Here is a 16294-nt window from a genome sequence, read left to right as displayed (position 1 = left end):
ATCAAGAAAGTACTTCAAAGTATTTATTATCTTTGAAGATCATTTATTATGTACGTCTGAGGCAAGCTTGGTACTTTATGAAGGAGCAAGTTGATGTGCAGTAAGTGTGCTTGAGTTACTAAGAAATGAAATAACATGTTGACTCTTTTTAACAACAAAAACAACCAAAATAGCCTCTATTGAGCAATATATTTCAAAACCAATTGAATAAATAAAATTCCAGAAGGTTTTTATTTTTTCTAGAATGCTCTAAAACCAAAGAGAGGCAGAATCTTATTCGGAGTAGATATCTTTATTTAGAAAACAAAATGTTTTTTTTCTTTCCTGATTAAAATAGTATTTGTGTAAGAGTGAATATTTTCCACATCTGTATAAATAGAAGGTTAAAATAGTAGAAGAATAATTTTATTCTTATCAGTGTTTCTGTTCATTTATTTCACAATTCTATTTTATACAAAGGTCAGTGAAAGTCATGGCAGTGAGTGTCTATATGAGTAACAGGGGCCAAATATTTCCCTTAAACCAGTAAACAAAATTAAAGTATCAGACTTCAAATGAAAGTCTTGTCTATTTTAAAAGGTAAACATTAGCTTTGGAAGAACAAATGGAATGTTCTTCACAGGTTTGGCAAGATGAGTGGAAACTGTTATTCATGGACTCTTTTTTTTTTTTTAACAAGTGATAATTTGTGACAGGCTAAATTAGTGCTGGAAAAACAAGTTATGGTGGATTGTAAGCAACAATTTTATGAATATGCCACAGAGACTCCAAAGCTGTAATACACAGGGAATGGTCCCTAAATATATGATACTGATTACCTTAGAAACCTCACACAGCTCAAAAACATCTAGATCATTATCCCTAAGTTAAATTGCTGATAATTTTTACATGTACACAAAATAGATCCAAAGCCTTGACTATAATTTTCTTTCTATAATAAATATAGATGAATTATCAGTGTTTGTTTTTTTACAAACTATTGGTTAGCAGTTATAATTCAAAAAGACACATTTTTAGATGTCAGAAATTTCAAGATAGTGAGCAGTATAAACTGGAGATGGAAGTTTAAGTGTAGGAGGTCCTTCTGTGTTTGTGTTGCTTTCATTGATTTATAAAGAAACTGCTTTGGGACTGTTGATAGGGCAGCACTTATGTAAGCAGGGAAGACAGAACTGAATGCTGGGAGAAAGAAGGGTAGAGTCAGAGAGCTGCCCAGAGCCACTGCCAGAGTAAGACATGCTGAATCTTTGCCAGTAAGCCACTGCCACATGGCGATATACAGATTAATAGAAATGGGTTAAACTAAGATGTAAGAGTTAGTCAATAAGAACTAAGTTAGAGCTAGTGGGCCAAGTGGTGATTTAATTAATACTGTCTCTATGTGGTTATTTTCGGGCTAAGCTAGCCAAGCAGCTGGGAATAAGCAAGTGGCCTTCCTGTTACAGATTGGCACCCATCGTGGGGCATGAACCCACAACCCTGAGATTAAGAGTCTCATGTTCTACTGACTGAGCTAGCCAGGCAGCTGGGAATGAGCAAGCAGCCTTCCTGTCACAGATTGGTGGGCTGCCAGGACAAACAAGCAGCCTCTCCATGCAATGTTTAAGTATATAGTATGCCGGGCCTTAGGCTAGACAGAGATAATGAAAGAAATAGTATGGCACCTAAGCTTACACATTTCATTAATATATCAAAAATGACACTCAAGACAATAATGGGAACATATTCATACAATGCTATATATGCTCAAAGAAAAACAAAGATGACTTAATTGAGGGTGAAGTCAGGCTGACTGAAAATTTTAGGATTTAGCTCTGTTTGGGGTAAAAAATTTCAATTTCTTTAATTGTGTGTGTGTGTGTGTCGTGTTTAATTAAGACATAACCAATATTAGACTCTGTTTCATTAAAAGAAGACTCAATTTTTTTCTTTTATTATTCAAGTCAAGTGAAATTTTCCAAATCTCAACCTAGTAGATAAACAGCAGTCATGATTCTCAAAGTGAAAGGGAGTAAGGATTTAGCTGGAGTGTCTCAGGCATTGAGAATTATCACAAAAGGATGCATAGTGAACAGGAGGGTCTTTCCAGTAGACGAGCAAGGCCTGGAAAGGTAGTAAATCCCTCAGCTATGAAAGGAGTAAAGCTGATTATCTGGAAGGTAAAAGGGATGTTGTTCTGTGTGAGATCCTGAAAGATAACATGCCAGGCCAAGAGTGTAGGCATCAGTGTCAGATTGACAAAGGACTCGCTCTTGACTCTTGAGTTCGGTGTGTTAAAACAAATAATACTTAGGAAAGGCATTCTTTCTAAAACCACTGTAGAGGATTGAAAAGGAAAATGGAGAGTGGAGAAAATAGATGGAAGGAGATGAAATAGAAATATGTTGGATAAGTGCAGCCAAGATGAGGCAGCTATGGAGATGAAGTGAGATTAACAGAATTTCTTCCGCTCCAAAAGAAATTTAAAGTTATGACTTCAGATCTGTGAAAATAAACTGATTTATTGTAGCCAAAATTCTCTCTGCCCTTCCTCCCTGTGTGTACTCAATTGTGCTGCTGGGATTAAAAGGCAGTTAGCATGGTAGCAACATTCATAAATTAGGGTACATCCTGATTCTAAGGGCTCAGTATATCTATATCTCATGTCTAGTCACCATTTCTTCCTCTAAGTTGGCACTTTCCTTGTTTTACATTGGTAAACATAGAGCTAAGCTATACAAAGAGGACACAATTTCTCTTTCTAGTTTATTTTTTTTTGATGATCTTATAAACTTGAGTGGTTAAGTAAAATATTTTTGTATGTGTCTAAAAAGAATGAAAATCAATGTTTTCATTTATTTGTTATCCTTCTTCACTTGGGTTCTTCCTCCAATGCACAGTCCACCTTGGATGGGAAGAAAGCGTTAGATTGCAAAATCTCTGTTCAAACAGTATCTCACCATTTCTTCCCAGAGTAGTTTGCCACATCTGGTGGTGCTGGTGGAGGGTTTGAAAGGTTCTCTAAAAATCTGTGTAACCTGGCATATGAAAAAGATACAAATTATGGATCTAAAGTTATGTAGAATGAAGAGAACAAAACATAAAATATGAAGTTTTCATATCTGATCTCTCACAAGTTGAGTGTCTCTGGTGTTGAATAGAGAAAAATAGGAAGGACAGAAATGGATGTAGTTTGTGGCTCTGTTTTCCAGTTTTACAAATCAAGGCCAGATATGTTGTACTCATTTATTTTTAGCTTGGGAGAGTGAGGTATGATTTTAAGTGTCAGTAATATAATTGTCTCCATTATGGGATGGTTGAGACGGAGAAAGGTTGGACATGGGAGCAGGGAAGTAGATATCTTAATTAAGGGAGCCATTTTAGGGTTGATAAGAGACTTGACTCTAGAGGGGTTCCCATGTGTCGAAGGAGATGTCCCCCGCTTGTTCCTTGGGCAGCAGAGGAGAGGGTGCCTGAACTGGCCTTATCCCATAGCCACACTGATGAATATTTTGCATATCACCATAGAACCTTCATCTGATGATGGACAGAGATAGAGACAAAGACCCACATTGTCTTATGGCATTTATTTTCAAATAGATAGATAGATAGATAAATATACTTGTTTTTACTGGTGTTAAAAAAACACTGTCAGTTTTCTTTTTTCTTTCTTTCTTTTTTTTTAAGAGACAGGTCTACAGGTAAAATCACCACTGCTTTCCATTTCCAGAGACTTGGGGTAAGTTATTCCTTACGTAGTCTTTGTGTTCACATGCCACCACTTGTGGTTAAACTCTAGGACATTAGCGAGGCAATGAGGTGACTACCCACACTGCTCTCACCTGCCAGGGAGGTTTTAGATCTGGATAGCATGTTAGTGCAATCTGCTATTTTGAAGGCAGCAACAAAGAATAGGGAAAAAATGAAAAGAAAGAAAAAACGGGAGATAATGAAGAAAGAACGGTGACTCCCGAAATGAGAGGATGGTGTCTGCTGACATCTCTGGGTGGTAATTCCCACTTGTTACTCTTGCAGAGGACCCTGTTCAGTTCCCAGCATGGCACCTTAGAACCCTTCCCCAGCTACAGCTCCAGGGCTGCCTCCCTCTCTCTGCAGGCATGAGGCACAAAGACAGAGAGCTTATATGCAGGCAAAGCGCTCACATATACAAAACTAACATGAATCCATCTTGTAAAGGTGAATTCCATTTCATCATCAGAATGTGGGTATTGTGAAACCATACTAGCTTCCAAGTTCTCCACTATCCACAATTCCAGACACCCACTGGGAGGAAGTTGTGAAACTCATTTTTCTTAGACAATGGGGAGAATTTTACAAGTACTCAGAAACTACCAGGGTAAGCAAAGGTTGCCAGCACCCATAAAGCCAATCGTCTTCCTGCCACTCTGTTCCTCATCAGGAGACTGGGCTAGGGCACGGGCTCTTTGTGTGTGTATATGGAAGTGTTCTTTGAAGCATGGAGAAGCTAATGCTTAGCCGCACCGCCCATCTTTGTCCCAAAGATATCGCCACACTGAAGAAGGAACCAGACAAGAGCCCAGTCTTGTACAACTTTCACATGTCTTGAGGAAACAAAAATAAAATAGTTAAATTAAATTAAAAAGTAAATATCTTTGCATAGGATTTGAAATTTAAAATGTAGAAATAAAGGACTGGGGCTTGAAGATAACATTAGACTTCTCAAACAGCTGAAATTGTGAGAACTTGTAAGATCTGGCTAAGATAAACTTGAAAGACAAAGAGATGGCTTAATAAAGGACATTTCATAATCATTTATTAAGTTTTAAAAACAATATTTTATATATAGCAAAAGAGCTTGCATATTAAATAAAATCATAATAGGATGATGTGTTATAGGTTCAAACAAAAGAAGAAGAAGAAAAAATTAAGCTCACCAAACCCCTGCACCAAAACCATTGTTAAAATCACTATTTTAACAGTTTATGGGAGTGCCAGTTTATGGGAATGAGTACTATTTATTAAAATACTAAAATCTTTCCATGTTTTAAGGGATTCCTCACTGAAGACAACTCTTTCACATCGGCATCACAGACACTTTGCCTTTGCTCTACATTTGATCCTGCTCTTTCCCACAGATAAAAACATAGCTTATTTCTCATGCCTATGTCTACCCCCAGAAGACTGTCCTTGTCCCAGACTTTTTAACAGTTTTATTTAGAGTTAACTTTCTTACCATATTATTTACCTATCACAAAAGGTATAATTAAATGACTGTTAGTATTATTTGGGTCACTTAAGTGAGAAACCCCACTCTCCAGAGCTACAATGTGCTGCCCTACACTACTCCATAATCCGTCAGCAGCCAGCTCTACTGACTAGCTGTTGTCAGGGGGTAAATCTACTCAGGACAATTTAAGCGCATGGAATCATGTAATACATCATCTCGTTTTATTTACTAATGCCTTAAGGTATTATGAATCAGAATCTACATTTTTATTGCCATATAATGTTATAAGGATGTACCAAATTTTATATCCATTTATCAGTTAATACATCTTTGACTCGATTCCCTCTTTTTGCCATATGAATAATGCTGTATTGAATATTAGTGTGTGAATTGTTGTATAGAGCTATGTGCTTATTACCTATCACTGAGTAGCACATGGTGGATATAAGTTATACTGGCCATTCCTCTTGGTAACATATCACAGTGAACACTTACTGCTCTCTTCCTTTTTGTTTGAGCCATTCCAGTCCATGTCATTCCTGTCACAGTGGCTTTGATTTGCCTTTCTGTCATTGTTAGTTACGTAAAAACATTTTATTACTTTATTTTTTATCGACTCAAATATTTGTATAGCTTCTACAAAAAACCTATAAATGTAATTATTTGGCTGATTTTAATTGTACATGTTATAGCTGTCCTTTAAACTATAAGACATTTTTGTTTTGTTTGTTTTCCCTTTCCAAGATCTTTCTACATAACCCTGGCTATATTGGAACTCATGTCTGGCCTTGAATTCACAGAGATCTGCCTGCCTTGTATTCTTTTGCTGGTATAAATGGCACAATTCAGGACACCTGTCTAAGCTATTAGACATTCTAAGTGTTCATTTTGTTGATATCTCTGTAACTTTTTTTTTTTTTTTGGTTTTTCGAGACAGGGTTTCTGTGTGGTTTTGGAGCCTGTCCTGGAACTAGCTCTTGTAGACCAGGCTGGTCTCGAACTCACAGAGATCCGCCTGCCTCTGCCTCCCGAGTGCTGGGATTAAACTCGTGCGCCACCACCGCCCGGCTCTCTGTAACTTCTTGTTTACATTGCTGCTGTCATGATTAGAGATGATTGTTTATTATAAAGTTATGAAGAATAAGTTTATCTTTTTTTAGTAGGTATTTGGTTCATTTTAAAATCGATTTTAAATGTGGTGTGAGCTACACACACAACTTCATTCCTTGGTATGCAAATTTCCAATTGTCTTACAGCTATCTGCTTAAAAGTCTATTCTTCCCTCCAGGGAATTGTCTTGGCACTAGATTTTAATTTCAGTCCTCTGCTGAATTTCAGATATATTCTTCGCATATTATTTTTTTACTATAAAATTAGACACTCAAAATTTGGTGGTAAACTTCTTTCTTCCCTGGTGGAGACCTAGAGACTTTTAACTATTGGCCACAAATGGGAGGTACTTCTCCCGGTTCCCCAAGCCACCACATCCACCCAAGAAGCAGCTTGTTAAGCTGTGTTCGCACCTATTCCAGACCACAGATAATGATTAAAAATCTAACTTTCTCAAATTCAGCTTTATAAAATAATTAGTTTGAAGGCTCAGATCCTAAATTTCCAACCTCCTAATGGTATTTACACACAGATGCTCTGCTACAACCCAGAGAATAGAGTGCCATCTTTACAACCTGATTGAATGCAGTGTTGTATTCTTATTTTCCATGTAGTCAACAGGACTACAATGTCAATGCCATGTCTGACAGTCTCTGATGCTTTGTCTCCTGTTACTGACCAGATTGTCTTTTGTTTGTTTGATACACAGTTAAATCTGAATTACTTCATTGGGGATTGAATCTTAAGAAGGGGCTATATTCGCTTTTCAGTGTTACCATAACAAGGAATTACACACTGGGCTGCTGTCTCACCATTCTGAAGGACAGAAACCCAACAGCAGGGGATGGCAAGATTAGTTGTGTCTGAGGACTGAGGTCTGTGAGAATTTATCTTCCCACCTCTCCTCCCTCTTGGTATTTCTGTCATCCATCTTTGGTGTCCCTTTCTTCTGCTGCATCTGCCAGATGCCTACTTTTAGTTTTTCATGGTATTGTGCATGTGTTTGTGTATGTGTGCATGCGCGTGCACACCCATATATCCCCTTTATTTAAAAACCCTGGCTGTATCCAGTTTAGTGTCTAGAGTACTCTTGGCATCATCAACACTTAACTCTTATACCTTTAATGGCCTTGTCTCCTAAAACCTTAGTCTGAGCTTCTGGTGCTTAGAAGATTAACATAGGAATCTTGAAGGACAAGGTTTAACTCATAGAAAAGACAGAAGGAAAAGTGAGATTAAAGAACCCTAGAGAGAAAATCTTCACAATCACGCTTGACAACTCCATACTTGAGATGTGTCACAGCCAGGGCACCCATAAGCACCACAGGAACCGCCATGATAGGATATGGGTAGACAGAGACACAAGACTCAGGATCCACTTTGAGAATTTTCCCCATTACTGTTTACATATTGTTGAGTTAGGTACAAGAGACATGCTGCTAGCAAAGCTTCAGGAAACAGGCTCCTAAAGCCCTTTACAAGTTCTTCCTTCTGAACTGCTCTGCCCTTGTGGCGTTGTCGCTCAGGAGGACAGTCCTTCTGGCTTTCTCTACTTCTTGCAGTTTTCCAGTCACAGGGCCATTTCTAGGTCAGCATTGTTCCTGAGAAAGGAACTTCGGACCATCTGGACCCCAACACAGCAGATTCCTACCCTTTCCAAAAGTTTATTTTGGTCACAGGACAGGAACCCCATAAAGAAGCTCTGAGAGCAAGGTTCATATTGGGAAAGTTTGTTAAAGAATTGAAAAGGTTTCCTGTGTAGAGATATTTAAAGAACTCATGGATTTTATAGAGTATTCTCATATAACATGTTTACTTAAAGAAAAAAAGAAGAATACAGTGCCACAAAAGAAAATGAACTGGCAAGCACCAAGGTCAGAAAGACATCCAGTCGCTAGTGCACCGGGCTCTTCCAGAGGTACATGCTGCATCTCTGGGTTGAACTAAGATGGATGTGTGAATGTTTGACCTTGAGAGACCTCATGTGGACATGTCAAAGAAACTTTTATGCTTCGCTGGTTATCTTGTCATACAAAGCTATTTAATCAACAAAGTCATTTAGAGTAAAAGAAAATGACCCAAAAGATTGGCACAGAAGTTATATGATTTTAAAGAGTTCAAGTCAGACATCCAAGTATCACTAGATGTAAAGATGATGAGGGTGTGGAAGGAATGAAACCGGAAAGAAGATGAACGACACCAGAGTTTCAGCAGAGTTGTTAAGCAATCCTAAGGATATGCTCGGCATGGACTGTCAGAGGTGCCCCAGTTGAGGCAAGAAGACAAAGAAGAAGACATTTATTGCCTTCTCAATTTGGCACTTCATAAGACTTGAATATGCCTAACATGCTAGGTTATAGTATACCGTTAACCAAATTCGTAGTCCTAGAGAACAACTTTCTGTGGTCAAGTTCCATTCCAACCATAAAAGTAAGTTTGGAGCTGAAATATGTATGCCTTAGCTGAGGAATGACGGAATCTGTTCTGGAAGGCCAGAAACCAGAGTAGTGCAGGGTATTATACATTCTCCTATACATGCTACTCTGGTGTCCTTCTAGTAGTTACTGATTTGCTTACATTTTCAGAGATAATTCACCCAGCTAATCATCAGAAAAATTTAACTGATCCAATTAGAGATAAAAGCAATTCCCACTTTGTTTTAGTAATTTCATTTTTATTTTCTTTATCTCCTCATTGGGGCAAAATTATCACCATGCATCTTGCTTTCAACCTATGTAATCAACCCTATAAAGAGAAAGGCTATATTTATATTTATATTCCAAATAATAGCGACCATAGTGTTGTGGGCATTGGAATTACTTAGAAAACCTGACTTCTGATGAGCAGCATAACAGTACTCTCGAGATAATCCACACCCTGAGAACATAGATCAGAAAGTGGGACAGCAGAAAATCAGCCACACATTCATGCAACAACTGCCATAGAATCTTCCTTCAAATAGAGGTATAGTTATCAAAGTCTCAAGGACCGAGAAAAATAGGTCTCATGCAACCATAGGAAGGGGCAGTCAGTCTCTTCAGTCCAAGATGAGATAGCAGACAGCCAACAGGTTTACATTGTGCAATAGCAGATGAAACCAGGATATACAGGTCTATAGACATTGACTAGGTGATCATTCAGGTAGCAAGTAACATTTATATTCAAGGGGGTCAGACCTTATCCCCCGAGTTGGTGTTGAAATATAAATATCTCTTGCAAGACTAGAAGTTCATAACAGAGCTGGGCATACAGAGTTAAAGCTCTTGTGGAACATGCCCACGGCTCTGAGTCCGCACAGGCAAGGAGGGAAAATAACAAAGAATGGGGAGGAATGGAGAGGACTGGGTTTATGTAAAGATCTCAAGCTCTTGGGTTGAGTTTCAGGGACAAGCACCTCTAATGAGCAAAAAGGATAACCACACCAAATTTGGGAGCCATAGCAATCCTATGTGTCAGTGACTAGCACCCATGTGATGGAGAAGGAAAGATAGTGCCTTAGAAACAGCATAGGAACTTAGCCATTGAAGGAACCACTGAGGGAAACTCAGAGACTAAGAAAGCTAGATGAAACCTCTGAGCTTTCTGAAGACAACCATGTTTTTGAGTATAATCCCAAAGTCCCATTTCATTTAACATTTGCCTGAACTAAACGCCCAACTTTCCGTGACATTTTGTGGTCACCTTACCAGTCCTAGGATCGGAAGAATGGGAATTGAAGTAAACCCAAAGCTCCTGCTCCATAGCCTCTCTCTACAGCTGAGACACTTGAGAACAGAAGGCAACAGCTTTTACCCGAAGGCTCCAAGTCTTTGAACACTTGGTCCCCAGTAGCCCCACTGTTTGGGAGAGCTGTAGAATTGTTGAGCAGGGGCTAGATGGAGAAAGCAGATAGCAAGGCGATGCTCACTGTAATCTCTAGTCTGCCCCATATAGCCATTCTGCTGTTTCTTATCCTTCCTGCATCTCCAGGCACACTGAGATGTAAGCAATTTCATTCTGCGGTGCCCTCGCAGGTTTCCCCTCCCCTCTGGCTACCCTGCTTCCAATGCCACCAAGATGGTCTCTGTCATCCAGCTGTGTGCCAAAATAGATCTCTCCTCTTCACAGCTATTTCTTCACAGACATTTGGTCATAGCAAGGAGAACTCTATGTACTATTTTGATAAAAGAAGAAAAAACTAAGTAATATTAGCTAAATAAGGAAGAAAAGGAAAAGGACCACCTGCCTAAGGAGAGAAACAAACACATTCTGGTGTTCCAGTTCAGGTTTCTTGTATTCTCTTACTAGGAGGGTTGCATTTTTAATCAGTACTAACCACCATTGCCTTGTGATATAATTAATAGTTCCTCCATGAATGTGATATTTCTTTCTCTCCTTAATTTTTTTTTCTTATTATTGGAAAATAAGTCTGGGGCTTCCAAGTGGAGTTGGTGGAATTTGGCAAAGGCTAATTTAACAGAAGCAATTGTGGTAAAAAGACAAAAGCAACCCTGTTTTTGAGTACTTAGTACATATGCTGGAAGCTGTGGGACATGAGACCAAAAGCAGCATCTCCAGACGAAGCTATCTCCACTGGAGCAGAGCTGCGGAACTCCAGGGAGGGTGTACATTTCACTGATTTACTTCCATTTGGGTGGATTTTGTGGCTTCAATCTAACATCCCCACTCCTGGGAAGCCAGGTTCTTCAGAGACTGGAGATCTTAAATCCTTAGGCCAAGGTAGAGTCTTTAATTGAAAAATAATCTTATTCTTTCTTTTTCATTTCAAGGGGTAAAAAAAATTAAAATCACTATATTTTTCCTTTTAAATCCTGAGAGGTTTCCCCATTCATGACATAATTGAAGTTTTCAAACCTAAAACATCTTTAAATCGGGAACGAATCAAGGCTAAATAGGATCCCTCTTGAAGCTTGTGGAGCTACCATGAAGCTCTCAGAGGGCTCAAAGTAGGACAGTGTTGTAAGAAACGAGGCTAGAAATAAGGGCAGGGGGCCGACGGGGAAAAAAGTTTAGCAAATAATCACCTCAGGAAACGTTTACTAAAACTTACAAACTTTATAACCTAGGTGACCACCAACATGAACTTAGAGTTTATTTCTGTTGAAGTACAAACAAATGACAAAGAAGAAATGCATTCTCCAAGTACTGTTTCTTCTGTTTAGTTACTGCAAGGCAGTACAATGCAGTGGCAGAGAGGAAAGCTGGACTATATACCTAACAAGGTGTGTGACCCTGTCTACACAGGGTGAGCTCTCAGCTTCAGCACCGGTGAGAAGCTCTGGCCAAAAGACTGTGTTACCTCGTTGGAAGACTGTGCCCAATTAACATAGGATTTTAAAATACTTAAAATTAGCTTCTCTAATCTGGTTTTCATTCTGCCAGCCAAAGTCAAGAGAAATTTGAATGGCTTCTGGGAAAGGATATTTCAGGTTTCCCACTGACTGAAATGGTTTTCTTGATTCAGCTTTCTATAATCGCTTCCTGAGCTCCATTTCAACTCCCCCGATTCAAATAACAGTTGACTCTTGCACACGTGGGGATATTTATCCACATAGTCTGGACGACAAATTTGCTTTGGAGGACTGATGCTTCTGTTTCCAATGTAGTTTTAGAACCCAAGGCATGGTCTTCATCCTGAGGCAGAGTCACATCCCTCATGACTCTAATAGACTAATCAAAGCCACCCGGATACTATTTACGTCCCTAGTGATAGAAGGGATGGGTGCTTTAGTGCCTACATTTGAGAACATCTCTCCTGTAAAGGATTTTAATTTTCCCTTATCCATTTGTGCTTACGGTGTGTGTGTGTGCGTGTGTGTGTGTGTGTGTGTGTGTGTGTGTGTGTGTGACAGAGAGAGAGAGATTGTACAGATACAGATGCTGGTACATTTGTGTGGGTGTATGCCTGTGCAAGGGAGGACCACCAGAGCTTACTATCAAGAATCATATTCTATTATTCTGCTTTGTTCTCTGAGGCAGTGGCTCCCAGTCAAACCCAAAGCTTCCTGATACACCTGGCATCTCATGCTTTTTTTGGTGAATTAACACCTAAATATGTTAATATTTCCCAAGGAGGAAATCATTGCCAAATTAAAAGGATTTTAGTAGCTTTTTCACTGTACTGTGTGTTACCTCATGAGAATAAAGTTGGTATAAACTTGCCTATCTTTGGTAGCTGTAACAAGGACTGTATCAGGAAGATTGTTAGTTTCATGATAGCTTGAGGCGAATAGGCAAACCTTTAGAAAATGATTAAATATTGGTGCGTTTTGTTCTTGGAATATGGGATAATCCGTAACCTTAAAGACAGTTTGATTTTTAAATATTTTTTCAAATTCTCTTCTAGCTTTGCAAAAGTTAAAGTTAAGGGAACACAGTACACTCTCTCACACACACACACACACACACACACACACACACCACTAATGAGGCTACATCTCAGAAAGAAAGTTCAAAATGAAATGTGCTCTTTAATCTCGGTGAAATTTCATGAAACATTCTTTTGACTTGAATAACATTTTCTCTTGAAGTAATTCAAAATTCAGAGCTAAAAATATTATAAATGAATTTATTTAGAGGCTACAAATAGGCAAGTAAAGAGCAAACAAACATTGTTTTGTTAATTATCTGCCAGATGCAGAATAGAGGAGCTGGTTATAGTGGTTTGAATGACAAGGGCTGCCGCAGACTCACACATTTGAATTGGTCCCCAGTTGGTGAAACTGTTTGGGAAGGATTAGGAGATGTAGCCTTGTTAAAGAAGATATGCTGCTTAGGGTGGGCTTTGGTGGACTAACATTCTCTAGGGAGCCTCAGGGACACAGTACTTGAGTCTCATAATTTGCAGAGGTTAAAGAAATACGCCCGAATCTTCACAGAACTGTTCTAGTGGAGTACATAATCAAACCCACATGTGCTCCCTGTTAATATCAAGTCATTGGCCTGCCTACAAGAACAAAAGAATCAGCGTTCTTCAAAAAGAAACAGTGAAATCCAGACAAAGGACAATATGCAGGAATAAGCTCCCGTAAGGATCAAATTCAAGTCTTAGGACTTGGCAGCGAGTACCTTCCCCTGCTTAGCCACCTCTTGGGCCAACCTCACTTATCCTTCACAGGACATTTTATCTCTTTATTCTACTGTTAGACTATTTTCTGTGTGATATCAATACACATTTTTTTATTATCCTTGTCTGGTAAAAGTTATTGTTGCTTGAATTTCTGAGTCTTTTAAAGGATTATCTTGGCCACAACATCTAACTGAATTTAATTGAAAAACCCTAATCCTGCTCTAATGTGCTATAGAGTGCTTTATTCCTTAGAGTATTGCTGGGAATAGAGAAATCATGGTTGTTATTTTAACTGTCAGAATTTAATACTATAAAAGCAGGTGAGGACTAAACAAACCAGATGCAGGCAACTTGAGATAGTAACTAAAGGCAACGACAATCAACCCTAAGCCTAGGACAGCAAGAGTGTCTAAACCTGCAGAGCTAGACATGTTACCTCATGATATTTCTGACCAATGCTTCTGCTCCAGTGACTCAGAGGAGAAATTTGCCAACACTGGAATTCAGACTTTTGAGGGGAAGCTACAGTGTTGCTCAATGAGGCTAACCTGGGAGTGTGGAAAGAACTTAACATCAGGAACACATCTGCATTGTGCTGTGAAGAATAGGTTCAGAGAAGCCCAGTAGTCCTTCAGTTGGACATGTCCTGGTTTGCAATATCTCTCTTAAGCCCCTCCCACTAATGCTACCAGCAGAACGCCTGACAAAGAAGACGAAATTTGTAGAGTCCCAGTCCTGGTGTAGTGCTAATATTTCCACGATCACTAGGAATTTAGTGTCCCAGAGGAGAGGCTGAGTGCTACATCATGGTGATGATTGTTTTGGGGTAATCTATTTATCTCCAGAGTTATTTTATTACTGTACATTGCTTGGTCTGGAATGACGTAACTCTTCCAACTCTATCACAGTCTGTGACTTGGGTATGTGCATCATTGATTATTGCTTGTTTTTCTTTGTTCTATTTTGTTTTCTGTGGACATGGAGTTATTATTCAGTGTTGGGGTTCCAGTCATTCATACTTACTTCATCTCCTTTATCATAAAATGAAGCATTCAAATATACATGTTCTACTTTTTATTCAATCTTCTGAAGTACCTAAAGTACCACTTCAGTGGGAATTCCTTAAGGCATTCTTGATTTCTTGAAATTCCCCCTATTGTATCTTTAATTTTCCCTTTTATTTTAGAATTTTGAAATATTATTTGCTTTTTATTTTCCTTCTGAATTTCAACTCTTTTCATAAACATCAAAACTCCTTGAAATTTCCTGTTGAAGTCAACATTTTTTATTTCCTCTAGAATACTCACTAAATAATTTTCAGAGGTGTTTACTGCTTTTAGAGGTCCTACAAATGCTATTTCCATCATTTCTTTCCTTAGATCATGGCTCTGGTATTGTTTTTAATTTTTCCAAAGATATAAGCAAAAGTGATATATCATCCTCAAATTCACTATTTCCACTCATGAGTGTGTGGACTGTCTATGTAACTTCAGCCACATCTGAAAGTGAAAGCTTGTGTACCCAACTCCTAATAGAATTCTTAACTTGCCCTAAATTTCAGATCATTGACTTCTGGGGTGAAATGCTTGACTGTCTCTATTTACCTGTCTCTTCAATCACTAGTTAACACGCCATGACAGCATCATTTCCAGGCTGTTCTTCTAGCACCGTCATTTATGAATTCTTTCCCATCTTTGTGTTTCCTTTCAGGGTTTGTTCTTAAAGGACTCCCACTTTGCGTGCTGACTCATTCTTCTTGCTACACCAGTAAGCAGATTGCTTTTCCAGTTACCCAACTTGACACTGACTGAAAATGTACTTTCTATTAGTAAAGCAAAGTTCCTTTTTAAAAAGAAGGCATAGATCAAGTCCCCCTCCCTCATCAGCTTGAAGAGCAATCAGGGTTCCCTGACCTGTGGGAAGTCCAAGGACCGCCCACTTACATCCAGGTCTAGGAAGGTGAGCATCCAAACTGCCTAGGCTCCCACAAAGCCAGTACGTGCAGTAGGATCAAAACCCCATTGCCATTGTTCTTGATTTCTCAGTAGTCCTCATTGTCCGCTATGTTCAGCAAGTCCGGTTTTATCCCAAGTTTTTTCAGACCCAGGCCAGCTGGCCTTGGTGAGTTCCCGGAGGGGGAGGGAAAAGGGAGGCGGTGGCGGGGAGGAGGCAGAAATCCTTAATAAATAAATAAATTTAAAAACAAATAAATAAATAAATAATCCATGAGTTTACCCTGCTAGCAAAATAAAGAGAATTCACAACAGAATAAAATGACTGGGTTACAAAAAAAAAAAAAAAAAGGCATAGAAACTAAAGGGCTATATCAGTTTAAAGGTTTGATTAGCTGTTTCACATGTGCTTGATCCCGGATACTCTAGAAACCAAAACTTGGGACAAGATTTTGGACTCCATAAATTCCTGCTATCAGCAGTAACGTAGAAAGAAAAGTGAGGTGAAGCATGATATTGAGAAACACTAAGTCGTATGGTACCATATCGACCAAATTTCTCTGCTATGATCCTTTCAAAAAAGCATCAGCCAGTAGAAAGCCCAGGAGTGGGATCAGAAAGGAGCTGGGAAGAGTTCTTAGAACCAAGGAAGGTAAGACTTACTTATTTCCAAGATTTTCCTTTCTCCCATTTCCCAATTGCAACTAAGAACACTGTTGCACGACTGAGTTGTTTCAAGTGCTTTTAGATGATAAAAGTGTATATTTTATTCAGGTTTAGGTGGAAGGAGAAATGAAGTCTGAGCATAGAGAGCTGCTCATCCTGATTGCACAGAATTAGTGAGGAGGGAAGTTTTAGCAGCTGAAAACCACAACTCCTTGGCTGTTTCTGGTGAAATCAGTGATCCTGGAAGAGAAAAGCCTAAGGCAATCAGAGATAATTAATATATGTAATATACAATATACAATATGTGGT

The sequence above is a fragment of the Microtus oregoni genome, unplaced genomic scaffold (genome assembly GCF_018167655.1).
Source record: "Microtus oregoni isolate MIOR12 unplaced genomic scaffold, Mior012 000026F_ref0000081, whole genome shotgun sequence".
NCBI lineage: Eukaryota > Metazoa > Chordata > Mammalia > Rodentia > Cricetidae > Microtus > Microtus oregoni.
Note: the sequence above shows the minus strand (reverse complement) of the source record.